Here is a 9,916-nt window from a genome sequence, read left to right on the forward strand (position 1 = left end):
TCTCAGAATCTGCAATAGCCTGCAGGAGTTGCTCTATTTGGAGCATTGGGTTTCAGGGTCCAGGGAAGCAGATAGCACTGAGTCAGATGGCACCCAAGTACAGCTCCAGCACCAGAGAACGCAGGTAGAACCAGTCACCCAGGAGTGCTCAAGATGCAGCAGGAGACCAGCGGGAAGGACAAAAGCAATCTACTCATATTACATTGTCGAAGGCAGATGGCAGGAAGCAAGATCCTGGACACAACAGCTCCAGAGGAAGCACACAGACACTGGAGGAATCAAATTGCCACAGGGTGAAATGCGAACACACACTGCAGCAGCAGCCACAGAAAGGGCAAAACTAGCTGCCATGGACCAAGGGACACATCAACAGGCTGGGAGTAGAATAGACAGAGACCTCTGGTATACAATCGTGGAAACCGGCTGCATTAATACCGACAGCCGGCTTCCTGACTGTGATATCCCGGTGAGGGTGAAATGCCGGGCACCTAGATGTAGACACCTGACACTTTCCCGGCGCCAGGGATCGAAGGGATGCCGGGCGCCGCAAGCGGACAGCCACAGGGGGGATTTAGGGTTCGGCACCCCCCCGGGAGGGTTAGGCTAGGGGGAGGGAGGGTTAGGCACCCCCGGGGGGGACTTAGGGTTAGGCAGTGGGGAAGGGGGGTTTAGGTTTAGGCACTAAGAGGGGGGATTAGGGTTAGGCACTGGGGTGGGAGGTTAGTGTTAGGCACCCCTAAGGAGGGTTAGGGTTAAGGGGTTAGGTTAGTTTATACTTACCTTAGCGACGATTGGGATTTCCAGCGCTGTCAGGCTTCCGCTGCCAGGAACTCTGCTTTTGGCGACCAGGCGCTGCCGGGAATCGAACCGGTGGTATTTCATACCGATTCCAGACCTCTGGGGGCTACAGGATACAGATCAGGGTAAAAAGTCTGCAGAGCACACAGTGGCATCATGAGGTTAGCCGCACCCAGGTGTCAACCTTGGAGGGGGTGAGACCAAAATGCCAGCTCCTCTGCAGTAACAGGAGCTGGGTGCTGCAATGTGACATTCTCCAGCAGCACCTCCTGCTCCATGGGAGGTTACTGCCCCCTGAGTGATGTTATAGGGATTCCAAAAAAAAACTACGTCCCTTTATTTAGGCCATGCCCCCTTATCAGCCGGGTGCACCGAGGTCACCAGACCAAGTGATGCCTCTGGGGGCACGGTAGCTCATGTCCTACTCCATGCCTGTCCAGGCCACACCCCCTGTTGTAAGACTTTTACATATATTTCAAAAAGGGGTTTGAATGTTTTAAAAAATTTAACCTTACCTCAATAGTACTTAACCCAAAAGTACTAGATTGGATGTGGCCTGGACACTCCACCATTTATTAAAATCTGCTAGGTCAATGAAAGAGGCAGCCATTCTTTATCACTTCTAGCCTTGTGTTTCTCCAGCACTCAGATACAATTATACATTCTGGTCACCACTGATCCCCAGTAACTGTAAGTAATAAGAATACTGAAATGAGCAGTGGTCCAAAGGAAAGCAAAGTTTAAAACATTTTAATTCTATTTGGACCCTTTTAAGGCTCTGCATTTAATCAGTAATATTGGTGCAATAGTCACTATGTAATATTATAAAGCTAAGCACATTAACTTGTTTAATAATTAACAAATCCACCAGTACACATCTATGTTATGTTTCCTATTAACTTTGCTAATATAATTACCCTTATTGCATGCATAATTATTAAAGTTTAAGCCTAGTCAATAAATTATTGTTAAATAATAATTACAAATTCACTAGCGCAAATAAAAAAAAATGTTGACAGAATCCAGGCTAAGAGCTATTCAAGCACTGTGTAGGCACAGTTGGCTCCAGCAATATAGTACAATAAATGCTCTAGCTGGCTGTATGAGTCACACCAATTATTGATACATAACAAACAGGATTACTACCCATGTTAGGAAAATATTGTATGAGGCCTGTGACCTGCAGATGCCTCTTTGCAATATGTTTATTGTACACTGCACCACTATACATTCATAATTTAATTTTACAGCACTGTCCTTTAATTTTCGAATAACACATACTTCACTTTTCTAATATCCACCCAGTCTTCTGACCCTCATCACCTCCTTGCCACATTCAACTCACTTCTGTGTCCGCTGGCACCTAGACTCCATTCCTCCCTCACAGCCCACAATGTTGCTACCTACATCAAAGGCAAAATCAACACCATTAGACTGTCACAAGCCACCGCACTACGAATGCAGGGCAAGGCGAACGCCGGGCGAGCATTCGCTGAAGCTCCTCCTGCCACCTGTCCATCATTTCAGGATCCTTCCAGGATTGGCTCCGACATCTATTTCCTCCTGGTGCGAATGCTGCTCTGATGCCGGTGATAGAGTTTTCGTGTTTCCGGTTCTGGCATTGTCTCCTGTTATCCAGTTGAGCTCTATTTCTCCTGTCTAAGATTATTATACAACCGTTTGTGTCATCCAGGCAGCACAGTTCGCATACCATCTATCTGCCATTTGCGTCATCTAGGCCATGTGGACAGCACTCTGTGTCCGAGAGTGCGCAGTTCTGCATACACTGCTTGTGTAAACCCAGTGGCACAGGCCGCACTACTGTCTCCAAGGAGATCGGTATGAAATACTGCCGGACGCGGTTCAAATCCCGACGCTGGAAGACCGGTAGTGAAGATCCCGACAGGAAAGTATTTTACCTATTCACTAACCTAACCCCCCTAACCCTAACCTTCCCTTAGGGGTTCCTTACCCTAACCTCCCCCCCCCCCCCAAGTGCCTATCCCTAACCCCTCCTGTAAGTGCCTAAGCCTAACTCCCCCTTCCCCACAGCCTAAACCTACAGTAAGTCTCCCGGGGGGGGGGTGGGTGCTTAACACTAACCTCCCCCGGGGTGCCTAACACTAACCCCCCCTTCCCCTAGCGTAACCCTCCCGGGGGTGCCTAACCCTAAGTCCCCCCCGGGAGCCCATAACCTAACCCTCCCCCCTCTCGGCTGTCCGTGCCGACTGCCCGGCTTACCTTTGATCGGTATGCCGGGCATCGGGCTCCCGGCATAGGTAAAATGACAAGCATCAGGATTTTGACTTATATCATTAGACCCCTGTCGGGATTAGACAGTCTGGAAGCTGGTGGCCGGCATTTCGACCGTCGGCTTCCTGACTGCATCCCGTCTCCAAAGGTGTGCAGTTTTTCATATGCTGTTTGTGTCAACTCAGCGGCACAGGCCGCACTCTAGCGTATGCTGCTTGTGTCAACTTTGTGGCACAGGCCGCACTCCAGCGTCAGCTGATTGTGTCAACCAGGCGGCACAGGCAGCATTATTGTTTCATGAGTATGCAGTCCTGTGTACCAATGCCTGTCCCTTTCCTATGGCACAAATCCTTTATCTGCAGCATCCTACCAAGCTCACCAGCCCTCAAGGCTGCTACTCAGCCCAAAGGCTGCAACATGGCCCAAAGGCCGCTTCTAGCCAAGCTTACCAGCCTTCAAGGTTGCTACTCTGCCTAGAGACTGCTTCTCAGCCTAAAGGCTGCTACACAGCCCAAAGGCTGCAACACAGCCCAAAGGCCTCATATAGCCAAGCTTACCAGCCCTCAAGGCTGCTACACAGCCCAGGGGCTGCTAATCAGCACAAAGGCAGCAACACGGCCCAAAGGCCGCATCAAGCCAAGCTCACCAGCCCTCAAGGCTGCTACTCTACCCAGAGACTGCTACTGAGCTTAAAGGCTGCTACACGGCGCAAAGGTCGCATCCAGCCAAGTATTCCAGCCCTCAAGGCTGTTGCAGGTGTAAATCACTTTTAACCATACCTCAGATCCTAACATAGACAAGATATTTCCTCATGTTAAATCACACCCCCTCCACCTACTTACACCTACAGTATAGGTACAGTATACAGTAACCAAATGTGCAGCCTCTGCTTTCATCATCACACCCTAAAACCTTAACCCTCAATCCTATTTCTTCCCTAGTTCTTTGCTCCCACTCTCTTTCTGCATCACTGTCTCTAAACCTCAAGCATGCACTTATCTCAGTAATGCTAAACAAAACATCCTGTACTAAGCAGAGTCTTTCTTCAACTCCAGCTTTACTGTATTTTTCTCCTTCCATTTGCCTACAAACTATTTTACATCGTGGAAAAACGCAGGTTTTCTAAAGAGGTTTCCATACATGTGCTTCGTTAGAAAGTGTCTGTCTTTCAGTCTGTCTATCTATCTGATGGATGTCCAGAATCACTGACTTATTAACGCCCTGCCCAAATCATTTGACCTAGAAACATGAAATTCGGGGAGTATATTCCTTCCATGATGTAAGCACCCAATAAGCAGGGATTTTTCTAAATTTGACCCCTTAAGGCATTGAAAAGTTCAAATGTTTCCTCTCAACCATGGTGATTGGGTGACAAAACAACATATCCCAAGTGCTGTGGGACTGTAAGATTGTTGTTTGGGTTGAGCGGCAGCTTCAGAGGGGGGGGGCTGCAGCACAGTTCAATATTCAAATAGGGGAGCCATGCATGCATCTGCATGGAAAATACTACCTTACAATGTTAGCGGCTGTGACACCCATAGTTGCACACAGAATATAGGCATTCCACATATCATTTTAATCAGCAGAAGCTGCTTGTGCGTTCTATTCATATCACTTTGTGAATAAGATGCATTTGAAGGTAAAAAGATGCATGACAAGATGCTCAGCGCTACCGAGTCATACCACAGCATGGCACAACTAGAAGGGCTGTTTAACTCGCAAGGAAGTAAGATGTATGTGGACATATCTGTATGTGCCTCCCAATCGAAACCTTGGAAATATTGGCCAAGTCCAAGGCTTCATTAACGGTTGTTGGAGAGTGAGTGTGAGAAAGACAGGGGCATGATCCAACCAAGTGATTGGCCCAATAGACATATAAGAGAGGAGATGGAGATGGCAGTGCCACAGAACTTAATAATCAACTCTTAAGTAAGTCTGGTGGGGGCAGCAGTAAAATGTATAATCTAACTCTGCAGGGTGAGAAAGTTGCTATGTATCGACCAGCTGATGATCATTATTATTATTATTGCTTCCAATTATTTATATAGCACACACATACTCTGCAGCACTTTACAGAGACTATTTGGCCATTTACACTAGTCCAGCTTACAATCTATATTCCCTATCACATGTACATGCACACACATATACACTAGGGCATATTTCTTTTTTGTTGGGAGCCAGTTAAACTACCAGTATATTTTTGGAGTTTGGTAGGAAACGGGAGCACCCGGAGGAAACCCACGCAAACACAGGGAAAATATACAAACTCCACACAGCTAGGGTCATTTTGGGAATTTAACCCGTGGCCTCAGTGTTGTGAGGTGGTAATGCTAACCATTATACCATCTGTACTGCTCAATCTGCAGGACACTTTATTAGAAGTACTGTATCATGTAATGGATCTAGAGGCCAATTTAGATCACCACCCATCACCACAATCCCTTCCAAATGGGCTCCAACCTTTTCTAGTATTGAGGAGATAAAAGCTGGTTGCCTTTATGCAGAGGTTAAGGAAAGAGAAACTTTTATTATGTATTTGACACTTAACCAATAAACCTCTACCTTCTAAAAGTCTATGTGTAGAAACATCTGTGATAGGGAGGTGTTGAGCAAATAAAATGGCTACACCAAGCGTTTTACTAGCAGAGTTGTTAGTGGAAAAGACATGGGGGTAGTAATGCTTCCTAAGCGAGTAAGCATGACCATATTTAAAATGTGTTTCTTGCACCAGAGATACATCAACTCTGTCAGCTTAGAAAGACCTGAGCATTTTAGGGAAAAACCGTATGAGATCCATGCCGATTAGGCAAACATAGGGCTCCTACCCAGGAATAGCCTCCAAGGAGAGAATGGGAAGCGGGGGTTGGAAGAAAATGGCATGTGGGAAAAGGAAGGGGGGGGGGGACATGGGAGTGGAAAACAACAACAAAACAACAAACATTAGAAAACAACATATAGTATACTTAATGAATAGAAACTAAGTAGCAAAGAACTGGTGAGAGCTGCATCTGTACAACGATGAAAGACATGCCTAGCTCCATGTCCAGGGTGTCGTGTAGTGCAGGGGGTTAGGGGGACAGTACTCATAGGGAAAACTAGGTTGGATTGTAAAAGTACAACATGAAGGGACAGACTAATCCAAGGCAACGAGCACAAACTAATATGGAAATTACAGTGGGAGACATTATCAAAACTAGCAGTATGAGGCAAGAACACTTAATAAGGTAAACAAAGAATACATTGTTAACTTGTCAATAAGACAGAAAAGTTAGTTTACAGTAATGCTAGGAGAAGAGAAACTGAAACATCATAACCAAAGCAAATCCTAACTAGGAAAGTTGAAGTCACTGGAAATGTATAAGAAAGAGAGTGGTTGTACATATTAGGTGCACAAGAGCCACAGTAAATAAAACTTCACTTTTAATTGAATGTTTAAAATTGTTGTCCCATTTCCACTGGGTAGGGTAAAGTCAACAGTGAAATACTAAGGTTAAAATCAAAGAAAAAACAAAGATATATACATATAAATTGTGCTAAAGAATAAAGATAGTGTATAAAACAAGTGCCTGTCTACTGTGTCTTATTCTTTGGTTGGTTTATCAATATGTAGCTGTTTGCTGGATATAATTTTCCTTCTTTATTACAATCTGTTCACCTGATCTAGAGTCAAGCTGTGGATATACGTCGATAATCTTTATTAATGGTAATTAATGGAGATAAGACCAATCAGTAGGCTATTTCTCCCTTATTGTTTGAGTATATTTTCATACATCCTTTTTAATTATATCACATCTGTTGAGATATTCAGTTTTACATTGGAATTAGCTGTAGAAAAAACTGATGGATAATTCATACAATGTGATCCCCCAAAAGTGTATTCAGCTTTAGTTGCAAAAATCAATTTAATGGATCATTGGTACAATGCAATCTGCCAAGTTTACAAATCCGGAATGTAGTGACAGACATCATGTATGAGCAGTTTCATTGCCTTATTTTTTATACATCATTACACTGTGGTATAGGATTAGTTAGTTCCTTCATTGCATACAGAGGGTGGTTTAAACAGTATATCAGGAGATTATATAAATACCCCTTAACAGTATGTCAGTAGTTGTACCAAATTGGTTATAATGAAACAATTGTATCTTTGTTAAAAATAAACTGTCTCCCGTTTATTTGGTATACAATCGGGAAACCGGCTGCCTTAATACCGACAGCCGGCTTCCCGACTGTCATATCCCGGCGAGGGTGAAATGCCGGGTGTCTAGATGTAGACGCCTGACATTTCCCCGACGCCGGGAGACCGGCGCCCAGCATCCCAATCGAAGCGATGCCAGGCGCCGCGAGCGGCCAGCTGTGCAGGGGAAGGGTTAGGTTTAGGGCACCCTGGGGGTACTTACGGTTAGGCACCCCCCCAGGAGGGTTAGGTTAGAGGGAGGGTTAGGCACCCCCGGGGGGACTTAGGGTTAGGTACCCCCCCGGGGGACTTAGGTCTAGGCAGCGGGGAAGGGGGGGTTAGGGTTAGGCACTTAGAGGGGGGATTAGGGTTAGGCACTTGGGGGGGAGGTTAGGGTTAGGCACCCCTAAGGAGGGTTAGGAGGTTAGGTTAGTTTATACTAACCTTAGCGACGATCGGGATTTCCAGCGCTGTTGGGCTTCCACTGCCGGGAACTCTGCTTTTGTCGGCCAGGCGGTATTTCATACCGATTCCGTTTATTTCACTGGGTAAGGGTTCATTAATCTGTGCTCAAATAGAATGAACTATGTCTGGGCCAGAAAGAAAGTTCCCATTTATGTCTCACTTAAATATGTAGTCAAAACAATTTAATATAATATGTATCAGTCATCTAAAAAGCCATATTTTACTTGGTGTAGCAAAAATAGGATACACATATATTAAACTCCCATGGAGTGTATCACCAATGTTACAGTCAGATCATAGCAAATTAGTTGTAAAGTCCATGACCCCAGGAACCTTGAACAATGTGCAGTAAAACTACAGTGCCCTGGGGTGTTAGGGACCAGAAAAGATGTACTAGACCCATGCCAGAAAGCAAGATTCACCCAGTCACCTCTCTGTGGGAGGGTAGGGCCTGCTGGGGTAGATGCTGCAGCACTCAACCTAGGTCCAGCAGGTGCAGACGCCACTGTAGCCACAGCCATTCAAGAGGTATCACTATTTGTTCAGAAGTCTTGAACGTAGGTGGCGCTTGGAGGATGTGTTGGATGAGACCCAGGCAGCAGTGGGCAGATGGTCCCAAAACCAGACACCATCCACAGACTGACAAGCATTTTGGAGGTGCAGTACAGATCCAGCATCCGATATTGGGCCATGAGACAGGAGGTGAGAGATATCGGACTGGGAGGAGAGGGCTATGGCAGGTCACCAGAGCTCCGTTTAGAAGGGTAGTTACATAGCTTGCTGAGACATCTTGGTGTCTGCTTTCCCCGCTATTAGGCCCAGTCAGCTTGGTGACAGACCCAGTCCATCTCCCCTATGGGCAGCCACCACTCACATGCAGGTAGAGCCAAAAATCAGGCATGTCAAGGTTGGTAACAATGCTTGAATTAGGAGTAGCAGCAGGTGCTAAATGGCATTGCTACTACTCAGAAAGACTGCCAAGCCATGCCCCCATGGAAGGGTCTATTAACTTTTTTTTATTTTCATGAAATGCTACACATTAGCTTGGAAGTGTAACACTCAAATAGCCTGTCAAGTATACTTAGCCACATAAGGAGATTGGAAATTTTAATTTTGATGTTTCACATCTGTTTTTCCTAGTGATGTGCACCGACCCCCATGTTTTGGTTTTGGATCTGTATCTCCTTTGTGTTTTGGATCTGGATCTGGATTTGGTTTTGCCAAAACAGCCCCTTGCGTGCTTCTGTTTTGGATATATATATTTTTTTAAATGTATAAAAACTGCTAAAATCACACCATTTGGTCTTTTTTTTGTTCCTACATTATTATTAACCTCAATAACATTAATTTCCACATGTTTCCAGTCAATTTTGACCATCCTGCAGCTCACAATATTGTTTTCACATAGTTTAGGCCAAAAGTTGCACCAAGCTAGCTGGCTGACTAAGCTAAACAGCACCAGTGGGCGACACAAACACGTGGCAGTTCAACTTCCAACATGGCACATAAGGAAACATATGTTATCATTATTCAAGAGGCCTGAGGGAGATGGGTTATGTATGTAGTTGATAGTAGGGAAAGGAAGGGTTGAGTCATAGCAAATTTAATTACATTTTTTGATCCCAATGCAAATTTATGAGGGAGGAGGGGAGAGCATGGGTGAACAATGTGATCCACGTTTTTCCCACAACATCAACTTGGTGGTTCAGAATATTTTTTTAAATTAAAGAGGCATGCTGTCTATGGCCAAAAACATATCTGGACATTTTCAGCATTCAGCAACCACATGTAAAAGATTGCAGCAGTTGTGGCAATTCAACTTCCAATATGGCACATCAGGAAACAAATGTTTTTATTATTCAAGAGGTATTTAAAGGCAGGGAAAGGAAGGGTTGATTCGTAGTAAATTTTATTAAATTTTTTTTATATTCCGAAGCAAATGTTTGAGGTAGGAGGGGGGACATTTACATAAAATACAATAAATATCATTCATGTCAGTCCTTGCCCAAGTTGAGCTATTTGGTGGTTCCACATTTTCTTTAAAATTGAAAGGGACATGCAGGAGATGTCTGTGGCAGCACAAAAAATGGAAGCTCTGAACATGAAGGGGTACTAAACATCTCTGGGATTATGTATGAGAAGGCTGGGAGGAGAGGAGGGAAAACATCTCCAGATGCCATCACAATATAGCCTCTCCATTTGGTGTTTGAGTTGCATCTG

Source organism: Taudactylus pleione, unplaced genomic scaffold (assembly GCF_031769625.1).
Source record: "Taudactylus pleione unplaced genomic scaffold, aTauple2 ptg000352l, whole genome shotgun sequence".
In the NCBI taxonomy this organism is placed as follows: domain Eukaryota; kingdom Metazoa; phylum Chordata; class Amphibia; order Anura; family Myobatrachidae; genus Taudactylus; species Taudactylus pleione.